This window comes from Nomascus leucogenys, chromosome 7b (genome assembly GCF_006542625.1).
Source record: "Nomascus leucogenys isolate Asia chromosome 7b, Asia_NLE_v1, whole genome shotgun sequence".
NCBI classification, from domain to species: Eukaryota; Metazoa; Chordata; class Mammalia; order Primates; family Hylobatidae; genus Nomascus; species Nomascus leucogenys.
The window spans coordinates 45021020-45040450 of NC_044387.1; the positions used below are offsets into that span (position 1 = coordinate 45021020).

The following is a 19431-nucleotide window of genomic DNA, read 5'->3' on the forward strand; positions in this document are numbered from 1 at the left end:
GAGGCCACTCGCATCTTCACCCTCCTTTAGGACCCATCACCTTCTCTCAGGCCCAGCCCCAGGCCCTGCAGAACTCATGACTCTTGAATTTCAGATGTGCTGGGACAAAAGAATCACTCTTGTTTTTTTTTTTTTTTTTTTTTTTGAGACAGTCTCGCTCTGTCGCCCAGGCTGGAGTGCAGTGGCAGCAATCTCGGCTCACTGCAACCTCCGCCTCCTGGGTTCAGGCAATTCTCTGCCTCAGCCTCCCAGGTAGCTAGGATTACAGGCACCCGCCACCACGCCCAGCTAATTTTTGTATTTTTAGTAGAGACAGGATTTCACCATCTTGGCCAGTCTGATCTTGAACTCCTGACCTTGTGATCCACACACCTCGGCTTCCCAAAGTGCTGGGATTACAGGCATGAGCCACCTTGCCCGGCCACAAGAATGACTCTTAAGAGGTCAGTAATGACCGGTCCGGGCACAGTGGCTCATGCTTGTAATCCCAGCACTCTGGGAGGCCAAGACGGGTGGATCACCTGAGGTCAGGAGTTCGAGACCAGCCTGCCAACATGGTGAAACCCTGACTCTATTAAAAATACAAAAATTAGCTGGGCATGGTAACATATGCCTGTGGTCCCAGCTACTTGGGAGGCTAAGGCAGGGGAATCGCTTGAACCCAGGAGGCAGAGGCTGCAGTGAGCCAAGATGGTGCCACTGCACTCCAGCCTGGGCAACACAGCAAGAATCTGTCTCAAAAAAAAAAAAAAAAAAAAAAAAAAAAGAGGTAAGTAATGACCGAACAGTACAGGGTCCCGATCCCATCTAAGTAGGCTTAAGGCAAAGACTGAGCATTTACTTAAGTCACAGAGAATTTAGCTAAATGCAGTGAGTCACCCACTTCACACAGAGAAAAATGCATCCCTCTACTCCTGTCTCATCACGCAAAGAATGCCCAGATTTCTTTCCCATAGTTCCCCTTGAACTATGCAGGCTACTCATAAGGAATTAAGGAATATGCATCAGACACTTCCCTATTTCTAGTTTCAGTCTTTTAAGCAGCCAAAAGAAAATGCCTTTTTGTCCTACATCAGAAATGGTAGGATACCTCTTTTCCCCCATTTATTTCCAAAGTAGATTACACCAATTTAATTCCATTTTATTTTCTAGAGTAAGCATACAAAAAAACCCATCCTAGAAGAATCATTTTCGACTGGGCGTGGTGGCTCACATCTGTAATTCCAACACTTTGGGAGGCTGAGGCAGGAGAATCATTGAGACTAGGAGTTCGAGAACAGCCTGGGCAACATAGCGAGACCCCATCTCCACTAAAAATAAAAGAAAAATTGTCCAGGCATAGGGGTGCACGCCTGTAGTCCCAGCTACTCAGGGGACTGAGGAAGGAGGATTGCTGGAGCCCAGGAGTTCCAGGCTGCAGTGAGCTATGATCATGCCACTGCACTCCAGCCTGGGTGACAGAGCAAGACCCTGTCTCGAAAAAAGAAAAAGAAACAAGAAGAATCATTTTCCATAGACTGACAGACAATGGAGGAGAGGAAAGCTGAAAGAGAAGGTGTTTGAAACTGTAACTGAGTGGCTGTTCCTTTCAGGAGATGGCCTTCCTCCTGGAGGCAGCAGGGACTGGCAGGAGCTATGTGAAGGAAAGTGCGGTCCCCGCCCTCTGCGGCCGAGATGCTCAAGACAAGTGATCCGTGAGCCCTAGGCCTGCTCTCCCTCTAGGCCACTGCTGGGCCTGCTGCCCCCTGGGCAGCCTAGCATGGGTGCTGGGGAACCGCTGCAGATGTGTGGGTGCAGAGACGGGCAGGTACCTACCCACCTGTATGGAACAGCTGCCACGTCGCTATTTACCTACGGCAGGTACTCTGTGAGCAAGGGCAATCGGAGGGATGCTAGCTTCAAAGACAGAAACAGCACTGTCACTGGGAACTTTCTCGATCACTGTCTTGTGGTGTGGACAAGAACATCCTTATTCTTGATAAACCCACCCTGAATTATTTGGGGTAAAGGGGCACAATGTCTTCAACTTTCAAATTGGTCTGGAAAAAAAATGCATCTACACATGGGGAGAATGATAAAGCAAATGGGGTCAAAAGATCAAATCTAATAAATCCAAGTAATAGATGGGGAGTGCCTGTACTCCTCCTGCAACTTCTCTGTAAACAGGAAATTACATCAAAATAGAGTTGCCCTAAAGATGACTACCTGTGGCTCCACAAACAGGCGGGCATGCTGCCCCAGTCACAGCGGGAGCACCTGCTGCCCAGCACACCCAAGGCCAAGGCAGCAGAGAAACCAGCACAGCACCGCCCCCAGGGAGACATGGGGGCAGCTAACAATGCTGATCGAAGTCTGCAAGCATCCGCCATCTCTGGGTTTTTCTTCAGAACCAAGTCATACTCCTAGCGCTTGGAAAACGAGGCCAGATTTACCAACAGGGGGCTGGAAAGGCACCTACCCAGCATTATCCAGGGTGCTGCCCTCTCCTTATCCTTTCTATCTTATCAGTGTCCTCTTCTCAAAATGTATCTGGCATCAGGTCCCTTCCACTCCACATCCACTGCCAACATCCTGTTCCAGTTCCTTGTCGTGTCACACCTGAATCATCCCCACCTGCCAGGGGTGGGCACACCACCACCCACATGCCAGACCCAGGGGCGGGCACACCACCACCCATGCACCAGATCCAGGGGCGGGCACACCACCACCCACGTGCCAGATCCAGGGGCGGGCACACCACCACCCATGTGCCAGATCCAGGGGCGGGCACACCACCCACGCGCCAGATCCAGGGGCGGGCACACCACCCACGCGCCAGATCCAGGGGCGGGCACACCACCACCCACGCGCCAGATCCAGCCTGCAGGCAAAGAATGGTGTTTACATTTCTGGGGTTTTTTTTTTGTTTTGTTTCCTGAGACGGAGTCTCACTCTGTCGCCCAGGCTGGAGTGCAGTGACGCGATCTCGGCTCACTGTAATCTCTACCCTCCGAGTTCAAGTGGTTCTTCTGCCTCAGCCTCCCAAATAGCTGGGACTACAGGTGCCTGCCACCACACCCAGCTAATTTTTTGTATTTTTAGTAGAGACGGGGGTTTCACCATCTTGGCCAGGCTGGTCTTGAACTCCTGACCTCGTAATCCACCCACCTCAGCCTCCCAAAGTGCTGGGATTACAGGCATGAGCCACCGCGCCTGGCCTGGTGTTTACATTTCTAAAGGGCTGGGGAAAAAAATTAAAAGGAGGCTATTTTGTGACATGTAAAAATGACATGAAATTTAAATTTCAGAGGCCACAAATACAAGCATTACTGGAATCCAGCCACAGCCATCCACTTCTGTGCTCTCTGTGGCTGCCTTCACACAACAGCAGAGGGGAGCAGCCGCGGAGTCCAACCAGCTCATGGAACCTAAAACATTTACCTTCCGGCCTTTTACAGAAAAAAGATCAGCCGGACTCCTCCCCGGCTGACCTTGCTTGACTCAGTTCTCCCGCCTCCACAAGATTAACTGACCTAAAACTCGACTTCCGCTGTCGCTCTGTGTTCAAACCCCCGACAGGTTCCCCGATGCCCATAAAGCCCACACTGTACCCTGACATCCATTCGACCAGGAGAATAAACAAGAAAAGCCCTCAAGGCCATGCCTTTGCTCATGCTGTTCTCTGCCTTTCAGGAAGCCCTTCCTGCCTTCCACCGCTAAGGCTGCCGCTACCTTACCTTGCCCTTGCAGTCAGGGCAAGACTCCGGGAACACTCCCGGCTCCCTGTGCTCTTGCTCCCACAGCTCCCTATACTTACCCTCATCACAGCTCTTACCACACAGCGCTGAAATCATCTATTTGTGCGTCTGTCTCACCAGCTGCAGCAAGATCCCACAGGGCAAGGAACACATCTTACTTATCTCCCACCACCCAGACAGAACCCGGTACAGCAGCTCATCAACGTTGAACGCAACCCCAGCCTGGCCAGGCTGGCCTCCTCGCTGCCCCTGAATGCATGCTGCTCACTCTCAACCCTGGGCCTGTGCTCACCCCAGCACCCCCATATCTCACTTAGACAATCCTACCATGGCCTGGGCACAGTTCAAATTGCATCTCCTCCGTAGGCCCACAGAAGTCAACATGGTCGCAGGTTCAAACCCCCACTCCTCTCACCCATGTGCCGAGTGCCCCTGCACAAGATGCTTCTGTCTCTGGGTCCTCATCTGTAAAGAGGGAGTGACTCAGTATCCCCTAACTTGCAGGGCTGACAACGCATGTAAAGCTTCTGAACCGGCGCTTGGCATATAATAGATTTTCAAGAAGTAATAGCACGCTTGTCGTCCCCAATGACGCTGTCTATGCCACCTGGGTATTTCATCCCTTTTCTTCCCCATAACTTGTGTATATTACTCCTGGCTCTCCTGAGGCAGGTTTGTCAGGAGCGGAGACAAGGTCATAGTACACTTCCATGAAGCCGCCCCTGCCCTAAAACCCAGGACAACACAACACGTGGAGGAAGGGACCAACGGATACAACTTTAATAAATAAGTTATTTCAGGAGGTTTGAAGAATTGCTAACAAAAAAACAATGCAAAGCCCCAGGGGATCAGGAGTGAGCTAGACAGCAGGCTTTTGCAGATGCTTTCATACTGATGAGAAAGGCAGTTAGAGGGAGCAAGTGGGATGAGGAGGGGACAAGCAAGACAGGAAAGAACTCCCCCCTGGAGGGTACTGTTCATTCTCACCCATCCAAAAACTGCAAAGAAACCTGTGCTGACTCACTGGATAGTCTGGACCCAGCATGCTCCCCTGAAGACTGTCTCTGGATGAGAGGAAGCCCCAAGCCTCAGAATTCCATTCCAAGTTTCATGAGCACCAGTCAGTGACAGTACCAGCTGATGGGTGGGGTGCTCAGTGCGTGCTTACCAGGTGCCTGGGAGGATTCTAAATGCTTATGACCATACGAGGTGAGTAGGACTGTTACGCCCTTCATTGCACAGATGAGGAAACTGAGTCTCGGGAGGATAAGGAACACACTCCAGGTCACACGCTCTAGTAACTGGTATAGTACAGCACAGTCTGGTTCCAGAGTCCAAGCTCTTAGCCACAATGCAGTTTGAGTGTCTTACTCTGATTTAGCTCCACCATTTACCAGGTGAGAGATCTCAGGCGAGTCATCTAACCTCACCATGCCTCATTCAAGTGGGCCTCATACGAGTAACTTTGTAAGACTGTCATGAGGATTGAAGGCGATCATGCCATGACACATATTATGAAGCAGACTCCTGAGAAATCAGTTCCCTCCCACTTTTCCCATATCCCAATATAAGTGAGGTTTTTAGCCAAACCCCTTGACCTCTTTTACTACTAGGAATGATCTATATGCCCTGCTGGATTTTCCTGCCTACTGCCTGTGCCTAAGCATTTGGACCTCATAAAAGCTTACAAAAACGGCCTGGAGACAAGCATTAAAGGAAAGCAACTGCACTCGGAGCTGAGTGGGGCAGCGCAGCAGAGATGGTCCAGACGGCTCCTGGCGTGCAGATGAATACTGCATGAGCAGAGGCCGGGCCAGCCAGGCCCTGCCAGGACATGCCACAACTGACAGCCCGTGACAGCACCTAGATCCATGTGCTGCACCAGCAGGCCCAGATGACAGGCCTGGGAGGCTGCAGGCAGAGCCAGGAGCACCTGTGCCTCTGAGCCCGCATGTGTGTATGTGCGGTAGGGGGACAAAGAGTGGCAGGCAGGTGAAAGTGACAGGCAGTCATTCCCACCAATGATGGGATATCAGAGTGCCTGAAATATTGTCTATAGCAAGGTAAATTTTTAAATTCCTACAGAAGGAATTCTGTTGCAGAATTCCTTTACTGTGAAGAATTTAATTTCAAGTCAAGAAGTACAGATACACACTGGTTTATTTTGAAGATAAATCCACGTTTCCATACATCAATTTTGCCTGAAGGGTAAGAGACACCTTTAAGCCATGAACCCTTCCCCTGGGCTGGTGGTCATGCACAGAGGGAACTTGTCATTAGCAGCATGTAAAAGTGTCCTTCGTGTTAGCCAGTCAGCTATATTAATACAGCAGGAAGCAGAGATCAGGTGTTTAACTCATTTCTAGAAGATATAAGTAATTTCTATTTGAATGGACCTGATCAAACGGAACCAAATGTCTTAGAAAATAAAAGGTTAAAACCCAAGCAAAACGGTATCTCACTCATCATATCCAGTAGTGAGAAGTCCTATTAGGCCTTTTCCCACAACACATCAGCTTCCAAACACAGCACATGACAAAGAAATACTTCAGGGAGGTGGAGGAATGGGGGGCTTGTTACCGTGCTGGCTGATGACATTATTACAAGGCTCCAACCAGCTCCGAGGCCGTGGCAGACACAGCACCGTGGTCCTAGGGTTAGAAAGGAGCCCCAGAAGCAGCATGGACAATCTAATGCCCAAAGCATGGATGAGGCGCCTCCATGCCCAGGACTGCTCCCATCCACCGTTGCTAGAGCACCTAGGAAAGGGCACAGACTGCAAAACCCTCCTCTGAGAAGGGCTGCCCAGTCCACTTGGGGCAGCTATACCTCTCGACGAGTAGCTGGGCAAGGACAAGCACATTGAGAGCACCAGATCCAAAGTGGTGACGGGCCCAAGGGCAGCCTGCAGGCAAGGGAAATGGTCCCAGCCTTTCCTGCAGCCCAAGTGCAGGGCTGGTCCTCAGGAAGGAGTTGCAAAATGATCCTGTTTGCAAAACAGAAACATTCCACAAACAGCAGCCACAGGGGGTAGGTAAATTCTAGAAATTCTCAATCTTATGTACAAGAAATAAACAAAACCAAGTCAAGAAGAATATTTTACTAGTTAGCATAAATTTGCTTAGCACTCTATGTCCAGGGCTTCCTGGCCAGTTAAATCCAGGTTACTGCACTTGGATGGCTGACAATGCATCTAACCTCTTGGAAATATCAACCTCTTGCAGACACAGGCTGCCTTACCACGTGGCACTTACATACAACAGGTGCTCAATAAATGTGCTGAAAAACGTCAGTGTGTAAAGGATTCCTAAAGTAGGAATCCCCCCTGCTCCCTGGCTCCCTGAGGGTGGTTGAGGCCCAGGGGCTTGTTTGTGTACCCACCCTCCACTAGGGCCTAGCACGGTGCTCACTACACCCGGAAGGCTGATTCAAGCTGCCACCTGCGAATTTTTTCCCTGCCTCATACTGTCTTTTTCTGCCCCATTCCTCTTATTTGCTCCCTGAACATTTATCTCATGGGATTTGGAATCATTAGCTATGCAAATTCTTGGGTTTATGGCCCTTTACCTCACCGGAACAGCTTCCCTGCTGTAAAACAGGGTGAAAGGACCCTACATGAAGACTAGAAATGATGTGTGCGCAGTCTGCCACGGTAAGGCGAAGCAATCACTGTTATGACTTTCTTATGTAATTGTCCACAGGCCCCACTGTCTAAAGGTACTCAGAATACCAAAAGCAGAAAGTTTGTTTTTCCTACCCCTGCAAGGGCGGTTTTGAGAAAGCCTATCTGTTTTGGAAAGAAACTGACCCAAGCCCATGTCACTAGTTAAAATATTTCCTTTTTCCTTTTTCACAGGGAAATGGATGACTCTGACTAGTCATGGCCAAACTGGGTAAAAGGTTCTGTTCCACAAGTTCATGTGCCAATTCTACACAGTGATTAGGATTCCCAGATGGCTTTTTTTTTATTTTATTTTACTTTAAGTTCCAGGATACATGTGCAGACCGTGCAGGTTTGTTACATAGGTATACATGTGCCATGGTGGTTTGCTGCACCTGTCAACCTGTCATCTAGGTTTGAAGCCCCACATGCATTAGGTATTTGTCCTAATGCTCTCCCTCCCCTTGCCTTCCTCCACCCCCGGCCCAGCTCATTCTCTTAAAGAATCATCATAAAGGAGTTTAGCTGGGGCAACAATGGATCTGCTTGGGTTCCACAACTTGGGAATCAGAAGGAAGGGAAGGGCTTCCTCACCTTTTCCAGGAGCAGGGCTGCCCTCAGCACTCTCTAGATCCCAAGGCACAGCCCCCAGGTCCCTGAACACATAGTGTCCTAAGTGCCCCTCTGGGAAGCCTCCTGTGCCCATGCTTTCCTCCCAGTGTTTCAGAATTACCTCCTGACTCTGCCCCTGAGAAACAGGCCAGGAATATTTCAAGGAATACCCCAACTAACCTCAATGCACCTCTCCTGGCATTTCAGAGAGATAACTCAAGAGTGAAGAGAGGGAAATATGGAGGAGGGGTCTGAAGACAGGAAGGGGTGACCCCCCAGGACGGAGGTAACCCTGTGGAATATGCCCAAGTCAGTTGCCCTCAATTGGTCTGTGATAGCACAAGTCCAAAACCCAATGCCTTCATCTAAATCCTGATGCCACCACTTTTTTTTAGCCCTCTGTGCCCCACTTCCTAGTGTGAAAAGCAGGGATCATAACAGCACCCCGTCTGTCCGCTGTGGTGAGGACTGAACGCGTTAAGACACGTGGGCACTCAGGACAGAGCGTGGCACGGCCAACAGTCTCTAAGTGTCTCTGATGCTGCCATCGCTGCTGTGCTCATCAGCGCCAGGTGCTGCTCTCCCACCCCTGTCCCTGTCCTATCACAGCCTGACAATCCTCAGCCACAACAAGGAGCTTTGTTGGTGGAGGAGGGAGGAATTTGGCTAGAACCTTTGTAAGCTGACTTTCTGTGGGCTGGGGACAGTCCACGCTAAAGGGTAGTTGCCATTCCCCTGGGGGCTGCAGGTGCCAGGAGTGAGCACTCTGCATCTTCCCCCTGACCAGGCTGCTCCTCCTCTCTTGGCTTCCAACACTGGCACTGGCCTCCCGGGACCCATGCTACCTCCAGACTTCAACTGGCAACAGAAAAGAGACAGGGGGCTGGGTGCAGTGGGGTGCCTGTAATCCCAGCACTTTGGGAGGCTAAGGCAGGAGGATCGCTTGAGCCCAGCAGTTCAAGACCAGACTGGGCAACACAGAGAGAGCTTGTCTCTCCACAAAATTTAAAAATTAGTCGGGTGTGGTGGTGTGGGCCTGTAGTCCCAGCTACTCAGGAGGCTGAGGTTGGGGGATGGCCTGGGCCCAGGAGGTCAAGGCTGCAGTGAGCCGAGATCATGCCACTCCAGCCAGGGCCACTCCAGCCAGGACCACAGAACAAGGCCCTGTCTCAAAAAAAAAGAGAAAGAAAAAAAATTAGCATGGGCAGGAGAGAAGAGAAGCCTGGCACCCACTAAGGTTTCATTTCACCTTTACATAGGAAAAGTCAATAAAAGCTACTAGTTAACCACATGGCTGTGCTGTCCGTCCCTCTCCTGCCAGAATTAACCAGACCGAATCTCCTGCCAGAGTTAACCAGACTGAATCCTTCAGCAGATAAACAATTCAACAGACACCTGCAGATGTGCCTAATGCAGGAAGACTCCTCACTAGATTCCCTCACACATAACACACGTGCACTCTGAGCTGGGCGCTAGAGAGACACGGCCCTAACAGAACACGAAAAAGATACTGTTGTCCTTGCCAAGATCCTCACTACTTAGCAGAAGCTCTTGCCCTTCCGCTTCCACCTTTCATCATGGTATAAGCCAACAGTCTCACTTCTTCTCTCTTCTTTAATCTGATTTCTGTCTTCCCTTTCTTTTTTCTTTTAAGAGACAGGGTCTCACTCTGTCACCCAGACTGGAATGCAGTGGCGTGATTATAGCTCACTGCAGCCTCAAACTCCTGGCCTCAAGTGATCCTCCCACCTCAGCCTTATGAGCAGCTGCGACTATAGGTGTACACCACCATGACCGGCTAATTTTTAAAATTTTTGTAGAGACAGGGTCTCACTATGTTGTGCAGGCTGGTCTCAAACTCCTGGCCTCAGGCAATACTCCTACCTTGGCCCAGTCTCTCAAAGTGCTGGGATTACAGACGTGAGCCATCGCACCCAGCCTTTTCTTTAATTTTTTTTTTTTTTTTTTTTTTGAGATGGTAGGGTCTTGCTCTGTCACCAAGGCTGGAATGCAGTGGTGCGATCTCTGCTCACTGCAGCCATGGCCTCCCAGGCTCAAATGATCCACCTACCTCATCCTCCTGAGTAGTTGACACTACAGGTGTGCAACACCCACACCCGGCTAATTTTTGTATTTTTTTGTAGAGACAGAGTTTCACCATGTTGGCCAGGCTGGTCTGGAACTTCTGACCTCAGGTGATCTGCCCGCCTAGGCCTCTCAAAGGGCTGGGATTACAGGCGTGAGCCACCACACCTGGCCTCTTTTCTTTTTTAAAACTGTGGCAATCATTTCTCCTCTGTTGAACTCACCAATGAGAAAAAGTCAATGGGGCCAGGCATGGTGGCTCACACCTGTAATCCCAGCACTTTGAGAGGCTGAGGCAGGCAAATTGTTCGAGCCCAGGAGCTCGAGACCAGCCTGGGCAATGTGGCAAAACCCCATCTCTATAAAAAATTTTAAAAATTTGCCAGGCTTGGTGGTGCACACCTGTAGTCTCAGCTACTCAGGTGGTCAAGGTTGCAGTGAACCATGATCGCGCCACTGCACTCCAGCCTAGGTGGCAGAGTGAGATGCTGTCTCAATTAAAAAAAAAAAAAAAAAAAAAGGCTGGGCGCGGTGGCTCACACCTGTAATCCCAACACTTTGGGAGGCCGAGGCCAGCGGATCACAAGGTCAGGAGATCGAGACCATCCTGGCTAACACAATGAAACCCCGTCTCTACTTAAAAAAAATACAGAAAATTAGCCGGGCGTGGTGCCGGGCGCGGTGCCGGGCGCCTGTAGTCCCAGCTACTCAGGAGGCTGAGGCAGGAGAATGGCGTGAACCCGGGAGGCAGAGCTTGCAGTGAGCTGAGGTCACGCCACTGCACTCCAGCCTGGGCCACAGAGCGAGACTCCGTCTTAGAAAAAAAAAATCAACTGCAAGGCTTGGGGTGACAGTTTCCTGGTCATTCCTCCCAGTTTTTTCGTGTCTTTATAGCTAGAGGTGACTAAAGCCCACCTCCAAGAAAACAGCAAGTCGCGTACAACTGAAGCCCATGGGGGCAGGATGCTGTTCTCTCCACCCGGGCAACCCAAGCACCTGAGTGTCTGACACCACCCATCACCCAGGGGATCAGAGCTGAATTCTGAAGACTGGAACCAAAGATGACAGAGTACGTGGCTGGAGAGAGGGGTAAGCCCACAGAGTTTAGGTAAGTTTCTGAACCACATTCCCACCACGCCCACAATGTACTGCATTAAAGTACACTGGAAGCTAAAGACCAAAAAGGAATCAGATTTTCAATTTTGCCACCTAAAGTAGAAACTGAGAGCCTTATTTACTGCACAGATTTTAGCCCAAGTGCCATGCCTCCAGTTTCACAATTTCACCAGCAGCTTAAGCAAAATGGCCTGGACACTAAAGATGGCCTCTGGGTCAGAGTATCACTAATTTCCTCTGTCCACAAACCACTTTGATTCTCTTTGATTCTCTCTGTCCCTAATCCCCTAATCTCCCCATCTAGTCTTTTTTTTTTTTTTTTTTTGAGACAAGGTCTTGCTCTATCACCCAGGCTGGTGTGCAGTGGTGTGATCTTGGCTCACTGCAACCTCAGCCTACTGAGCTCAGGCAATCCTCCCACCTCAGCTTCCAGAGTAGCTGGGACCACAGGTGCACACCACCATGCCCACCTAATTTTTGTACTTTTTGTAGAGATGGGGTTTAGCTATGTTGCCCAGGCTGCTCTCAAACTACTGGGCTCAAGCAATCTGCCCACCTCAACCTCCCAAAGTGCTGGGATTACAGGCGTGAGCAACTGCGCCTGGCCCATCTGGTCTCAAATACTTCATTCTCTGCAAATGCAGATGTTTTCTCAGCTCTGATTATTTTTTCTAAAGTAAAGACCCTCCACCTGGCTAGACGAATGCTTCTAGCAAAGGAAAAGACCAGGATGTGAAAACTGTACTGCAATAGAACATAAAGCTCCGTCCAACCCCCACCACCCATCAGACCTGGGGTGGTGGCAGCAGCAGGCGTCGGGGCTCTCAGGCCTGCCCATTAGTCATCCCTAAGGCCCGTTAGCACACGGGTTAGCAGGAGCACACATTCTGCAATCAGAAAGCCCCGGATTGAGCCCAGCCCTGCTTTCAGTCAAGGCTTTGTCACTCACTATCACTCCATTGACCTAGGACCTCACAAAACCTTGTCATCTGTAAAACTGGGGATAATAAGTTCTACCTTGAATGCTGTTGTGAGGAATAAATGAGGTAATGTCTATGCAGCACCTAGCACAGATTCCTGCAGATAAACACTCAATAAATGTTAGCTATCATCCACTATCTAGTCATCAGAAAAGCACAATGATCTGGTATCTTTAAGTCCTTCCGCTTCCAAAAAAAAGAAAAGAAAAGAAAAAAGAAAAAGATGTGTGGATTTTTTCCCCCTAAAGGTCTCAGTGAAGTGAAACTTAAGAAGGAAAATCTGGCCGGGTGTGGTGGCTTATGCCTGTAATCTCAGCACTTTGGAAGGCCAAGGAGGGTGAATCACCTGAGGTCAGGAGTTCCAGACCAGCCTGACCAACATGGTGAAACCCTGTCCCTACTAAAAAATACAAAAAATTAGCCGGGCATGGTGGCAGGTGCCTGTAGTCCCAGCTACTTGAGAGGCTGAGGAAGAAGAATCGCTCGAACCCAGGAGGCAGAGTGCATGAGCCAAGATTGCGTCATTGCACTCCAGCCTGGGCGTGACAGAGCAAGAGATTCCATCTCAAAAAAAAAAAGAAGAAAAACCCAATTCAAATCCCAGTTCAGGGACCAACTCACTTGCAACTTAAAGCAAATCATGTCACCTCCATTTCTTTGCCTATAAAATGGGAATAATAGACCCTATTAAACTTTAACGACCTCAGAGACGAGTAAGAATCAATGAGATAACAGGTCATGAAAACGCTTTCACTTCCTCCAGTAAAAAGCAACAAGTAGTAAATCCAGAGCATAATAATAATAATAATAATTATTATTATTATTATTTTTTTTGACATGAAGTCTCGCTCTGTAGCCCAGGCTGGAGAGCAGTGGCGTGATCTCGGCTCACTGCAATCTCCACCTCCCGATTCCCGGTTAAGCAATTCTCCTGCCTCAGCCTCCCCAGTAGCTGGGATTACAGGCGCGCACACCACGCCCAGCTGGTATTTTTAGTACAAACAAGGTTTCACCACGTTGGCCAGGCTGATCTTGAACTCCTGACCTCGTGATCCGCCCGCCCGGCCTCCCAAAGTGCTGGGATTACAGGTGTGAGCCACCGCGCCGGGCCCAGAGCATAATTATTATTAAAATGCCAGGCCCCATAATATTATGGAACATAAATACGCCAATGATGGCTCTTACTTTTTCTAGAACATTAGGTTTGATGGCCTTTTCGTCTGTTCACATGGAACCTGCTACAAGCTGGAGGAGGCAAATGGCTGCTCCTAGCAGATCCCAGTTCAGAGGCACGGCCCAGCAAAGCTAGCACTCTGCCAATGGTCAGGCTTCGACCATCCTAGGCCACTTCTCAGAGGCCAGTGCCAGGAGGAATTAGGTAATTCATCTGGTTCCACCTGGACATGTGACACCAACGACAACCAAAATCCTCACCTGCAGAACTACTCAACAGACGCAGGAAAGGGTCCACTTTGACCCTCTGCTCTTCTGTACTGAATGGTGTACCACTCTTCCAGGGCAAGTGCCATCCTTCCTTTAAAGTGCAACACATGATCCAGAAGGAAGAGCTCACTTTTTCCTCATTTTTACTTCTAGGTCCAAGACGTGAGTTTCATTTTTAATCTACCACGGAAATGTCTGCAGAACTGGAAGTTTGAGTGGGAGGAGGAATGGGGGGGACCTCATTACCCTAATTTAAAAACGGAGCATGCAACCAAAACTGCATCCAGTATCATCACCCCCAGGTCTCTCAAACCCAAGGAAGAGAAGAAAGATTTACTTTCATGTTTACTGAATATCTGCTATGTGCGAAAGACTGTGCTAAGTTCTTCACACACATTATTTCCAAAGCCCATTTTCTCTTCCACACCTAGTAACACCATGGAATAATCATCACGGAACAGGATCAGCCCAGGTAGGGGTTTGGGCGGAAGAATTACAATATGCAGTCAAGTTTAAGACGTTTCAAATGTTAGCATTGTAAACACAAATAAACAGCCTTGACTGAGGAACCAGGTCTAAGTTCTGAAGCATCCTTTACAGGAGGAACACACAAACCATGTCTTTCCTACAATTATGAAATTAACTCATGCTGTTGAATACACTATAAAAAAGATTTAAAACTTCTAAACCTGGAGTACAAGAAAAACTCACTATAGGACTCGAACAATCTGGGGCTGGATTTCTGACCTGAGAAGTACATCTGGCAATCAAATATGGAATGAACGGCATCCTCTGAGAGGGCTGCAGAGATGTGCTCACGGGAGAAGGTAACCACAATGAACTGGCCTGTGTGCGGCCAGGTAACCATTACGCGGGGCTTTCCCGCAGGCGGCAGCGACTGTAGGAAGATGTCTTTCTCAGCTTAAAACCTAGTTCATCCTCATTCCTGGGGTACAACAACTGTCTATGGAGCAAAGTGTCAGATGGGACCAAATACACATTGGTGGCCTGATATTCAAATGTCATCCTCTCCATGCACATCCCACTAAAAAGAAGCTTGGGGGAAAAAAAAAAAGCTGTCCACCTGTCCACAGTTGACCTTCATTCCTCTGCATCAACCCGTTTCACATAAATCACAATTAACATCTGCATTAAAAACCATTAAAAGAACACAAATGTGGTTTGAACTCTTGGACATACTTTCTCTGCATTCAGAGTCAGGAAAACCGGCCAAGACATGGGGCTGGTCCCCGCCCCTTAACGGGATGCGACACAGAGGCCTTGCCTGAGGGGCCTGCCAGACCCCTTGGTCCCGGCTAACTACTGAGCAAGTGGGGTGGCGGCTCACCAGTGCCGCATGCCCGGCGGAGGGTCTCGCTGCGGCTGGCTTTCTGCTAGGCCAGGCAAGCCAGGCTCCCTGTAGGGCTCCTCAAGGTGGTTTCTAAGCTGGGAATTTCCAATGTGCCCCGGAGACCTCCAAAAGCGCGGGCCCCTCGGAAGGCAGCTAGGGAAGGGGCGTCACTGAGACCAGAGGCGAAGGTGGCTGTGATCGCCCGGCCGCGCCCACCGCCCCCACAAACGGAAAGGCGCGCCAAGGGTCCTCTCGGCCACCTACCTGCCAGGGTCGCAGGAGCCCACGCTTGGCGCACGCCAGCTCCAGGCCGGGGCATCGGGACGGGGAGGCCCCGAGGGCCAGGCCGCGGAGGCAGGACCCGGCGGAGCCTCGGCCCGGAGCCTGCAGACTCCGGTAAAGACAGAGACCTCTCCCGCCCCAAAAAGAACCCTCCCCCGCCCCAAAAAGAACCCACCCCCACCCCGCACCCAGAGCCGGGCTAAGCCCCCTCCCTCCGCCTCCCGCCTGAAGCGGGCAGCCTCCCCACGCTTCCCCGCGCCTGCTGCCCCGGAACTCGGGACCAGCCGGCGCACCTGGCCGCGCATCCTCCGGCGGGAGGTGACCACACCGGAACGTGAGGCGGGGGCTTCCTCGCGGCCCGACGGCCGGGCGCAGGGCTATAAGCGCAGCCGGAAGGAGGCGCCCGCGCCGCGGCGGGTCCCGGCTTCGGCGCTACCCGGGCGGGAGGCTCGGCGCGCGTCCGCTCGCCGGGCCACCCGCTCCAGAGCCGCCCGCCGGGACCAGCCCGTGGCCCGAGACCCCGAGCTCGGGCGCGAGCAGGATGCGGCTCCCTGGGGGCGGCTGGCGCGGGTCGGAGTCCCGAAGCCCCGTCCTTACCTCTGCCTCATGCTGCGGTGTCCCTCGGCGCCGGCGTCGCTGTGGCCGGCCAGTGTAGCCCGGTCCCGCAGCCCGAGCGTCCGGCGCGGTAAGCAGCAGCCGGAGCGGCGGCGCAGCCGGGGGATGGGCGGGCACATGGAAGGGCGGGGGTTGTGGCCCTCGGGCCGGACCACAGGACCCCAGCCTCGGGGGCGAGATATCTCAGTGCATCTCGAAAACTGGCACGCGGCCCCCGTCCTCAGGGACTCCATTGCTACCTGCACGCTCAGTCTTGCCAGAATCTCACGAGATATGTGCAAAAGGCAAAGAAATAAGCTGTCGCCTCGCCCTTCGTCCTCTCCGTCCCCCCGCAGAGTCCATATGGTACATTCCTCAAAGCCCAACGGGAGACGGGAAAGAGATGATTGGTTGGGAATCTTGGAAGGGGCGAGAAGCCACATGAAGTGGCCAATGGAGAAACCCGGTGGGCATAGCAAAGCCGGCCAGCGGAGAGAAGAGAGGATGTATTTAAAGGGGACTTGTTGGCCGGGCGCGGTTGCTAACGCCTGTAATCCCGACACTATGGGGAACTGAGGCTTACGGATCACTTGAGGTCAAGAGTTCAAGACCAGCCAGGCCAACATTATGAAACCCTGTCTCTACTGAAAATACAAAAATTAGCCAGGCATGGTTGCACGGGCCTGTAGTCCCAGCTACTCTGAAGGCTGAGGCAGGAGAATCACTTGAACCCGGGAGGCGGAGGTTGCAGTGAGCCGAGATGGTGCCACTGCACTCCCGCCTGGGCAACAGAGCGAGACTCCATCCAAAGAAAGAAAAAATAATAATAAAGGAGACTTGTTTGTTGTCCTTAGTTGCCGCAAAATGAAACTAGGATTTTCATTCTAGTTGGGAAGCAAAGAGGTTAGGGGGAATTTCAAATTTTTGGAGGAGGGCACTAAGAGAAAATATAGAACACAGGCCGGGCGCGGTGGCGCATGCCTGTAATCTCAGCACTTTGGGAGGGAGGCCTAGGCGAGCAGATCACAAGGTCAGGAGCTCAAGGCCAGCCTGACCAACGTGGTGAAACCCCATCTCTACTACAAATACAAAAAATAGCCAGGCATGGTGGCGCGCGTCTGTAATCTCAGCTACTTAGGAGGCTGAGGCAGGATAATCGCTTGAACCTGGGAGGCGGAGGTTGAACTGAGCCCAGATTGTGCCATTGCACTCCAGCCTGGACAACAGAGTGAGCCTCTGTCTAAAAAAAAAGAAAACGAAAATATAGAGCGAATTGAACCAAATATATCTGTACGACCTTGAGCAGGTAAGTACAACCCTCGGCCTCAGTTTCATCATCTGGTCCAATGAGGATGCTAGACTGCACTTGGTGTCTGATGGCCTTCACACACTTCGTGTGTGATCCTATCATCCTTTGCACGGGAATAGCAATACCTGCAAATATTCTTCAACTTTGGGTATTATCCACCATCTTAAAGAACTTTAGGCTGGGCGCGGTGGCTCACGCCTGTAATCCCAGCACTTTGGGAGGTCAAGGCAGGCAGATCACGAGGTCAGCAGATCCAGACCATCCTGGCTAACACGGTGAAACCCCGTCTTTACTAAAAATACAAAAACAAAATTAGCTGGGCGTGGTGGTGGGCGCCTGTAGTCCCAGCTACTCGGGAGGCTGAGGCAGGAGAATGGTGTGAACTCGGGAGGTGGAGCTTTCAGTGAGCCAAGATCGCACCACTGCACTCCAGTCTGGGCAACAGAGCAAGACTCCGTCTCAAAAAAAAAAAAGAACTTTAGTTGAAAGTCGATAGACTTTCTGACACCTACTTTCAGTGATAGTATCAACCCCACCTTTGGTAAAGATGAATCCCATCTTCTTTCTGGGTCCCTCATCTCTTAGAGAAGAATATTCTTCTTACGTATGGGGCCCTCCACCTCCAAGTAGTTCGTAATTTCTACTTCTCCAAGAAGCATCCCTTTCTCTTCCTTCTCCCTTCCTTCTCATAATTAGACAAAGCTTCGATTAATAATTCATTCACCCAATGAGCTGTCCACAATTCCTGCCTTCAGCAACAAACCCCACTGCTCACCCCTCCCTAGAGCTGCGAAAGTGCTCGTCCCTAACTCGGTCTGTGACAACCATTCAACCACATATGGCCAATTGTGCTTTCATCTACACTACAAGCCAAATTTCAGACTTTCTAACCACTCCTTGGGGCCTGCTCTGTTTTAGAGTTTTACACCAGCCTGCTAAGCTTACAGTTTGGCTACCAAGCTTCAGCTCCATCTTCTTTATTTCAGAACTTTTCAACCTCCCAACAGCTGGTCACCCCACTGCCACTCAACCAGCTTCCAGTCATGTAGGGAGTCTGGGATACCGTTTCTGGTTTTTTTTTGTTTTTTTTTTTTAGATGGAGTCTCACTCTGTTGCAAGTCTGGAGTGCAGTGGTGCGATCTCAACTCACTGCAACCTCCACCTCCCGGGTTCAAGTGATTCTCCTGCCTCAGCCTCCCAAGCAGCTGGGACCACAGACGCCTACCACCACACACGGCTAATGTTTGTATTTTTAGTAGAGACAGGGTTTCACCATGTTGGCCAGGATGGTCTCGATCTCCTGACCTCATGATGTGCCCGCCTCGGCCTCCCAAAGTGCTGGGATTACAGGCATGAGCCACTGCGCCTGGCCCCTGGGATAGCCTTTCTAATAACTCCAGATAACTCATCTTCTAGCTATAATCCAAAGAGCTCTGGAAAGTGCATCCCTCCATGAAGCCTTCCAGATTGATTGCCAGAAATTGCTAGCTTACAGAGCTCCCATTTCTACTCCGTGCCTTGCCATAACCCAACTGTCCATGCTCTCTGCCCCAATATACATTTTTTTTTAATTTTTCTTTTGAGACTGAGTTTCGCTCTTGTTGCCCAGGCTGGAGTGCGTGATCTCGGCTCACGGCAACCTCCGCCTCCTGGGTTCAAGTGATTCTCTTGCCTCAGCCTCCCGAGTAGCTGGGGTTACAGGCTGCGCCAACACGCCCAGCTAATTTTGTATTTTTAGTAGAGACGGGGTTTCTCCATGTTGGTCAGGCTGGTCTCGAAATCCCAACCTCAGGTTATCCACCCGCCTTGGCCTCCCAAAGTGCTGGGATTATAGGCATGAGCCACTGTGCCCGGCCAACATACATTTCTTATTGACATATTTCCCCGTCTGCCTGCTGGCCATAGCAGCAGCAACCACAGCTTACATTTATCAAGTGCTTGCTATGTGCTAGGTACTGTTGGGAAGTGCTTTGCCTGCATTTTTTCATTTGACTCCCGTATCAACTCTGTGATGTCCCATTATTATTCCCATTAGTACCGTTTTGCCTTCCTGAGGAAAACACAGGAGCTTAGTGAAACTGATCTGCCCGAGTGCACACAGACGTCTGACATCTAGTGCCCCCGCCATAGCTCCACAATGCAACACTGTCTTGAGTTTCTTAAGAATCTACTGCATGCCAGATGAAAGATAGTCTCATACATTTACTTATTTATTTTTATTTATTTATTTTTTTTATTTTGAGACAGAGTCACAGTCTATC

General features: G+C 50.7%; 1 protein-coding gene across 13 annotated transcripts in view; it reads right to left on the reverse strand.

Annotated features, from left to right (window-relative positions):
- MICAL3 (microtubule associated monooxygenase, calponin and LIM domain containing 3) overlaps window positions 1-19431 on the reverse strand; it is a 238895-nt gene that overhangs the window by 198624 nt on the left and 20840 nt on the right. For 5 of the 13 annotated variants that reach the window (XM_030815785.1, XM_030815789.1, XM_030815787.1 and 2 more), the window contains exon 1: window positions 15865-16333. The exons of 3 other annotated variants lie outside the window; for them this stretch is intronic. The gene's annotated coding sequence lies outside the window, so the exon portion shown is untranslated. Of the gene's footprint in view, window positions 1-15864; window positions 16339-19431 lie in introns of those variants that run through there. 5 more of the 13 variants (XM_030815790.1, XM_030815788.1, XR_004030947.1 and 2 more) reach the window with 4 other exon arrangements.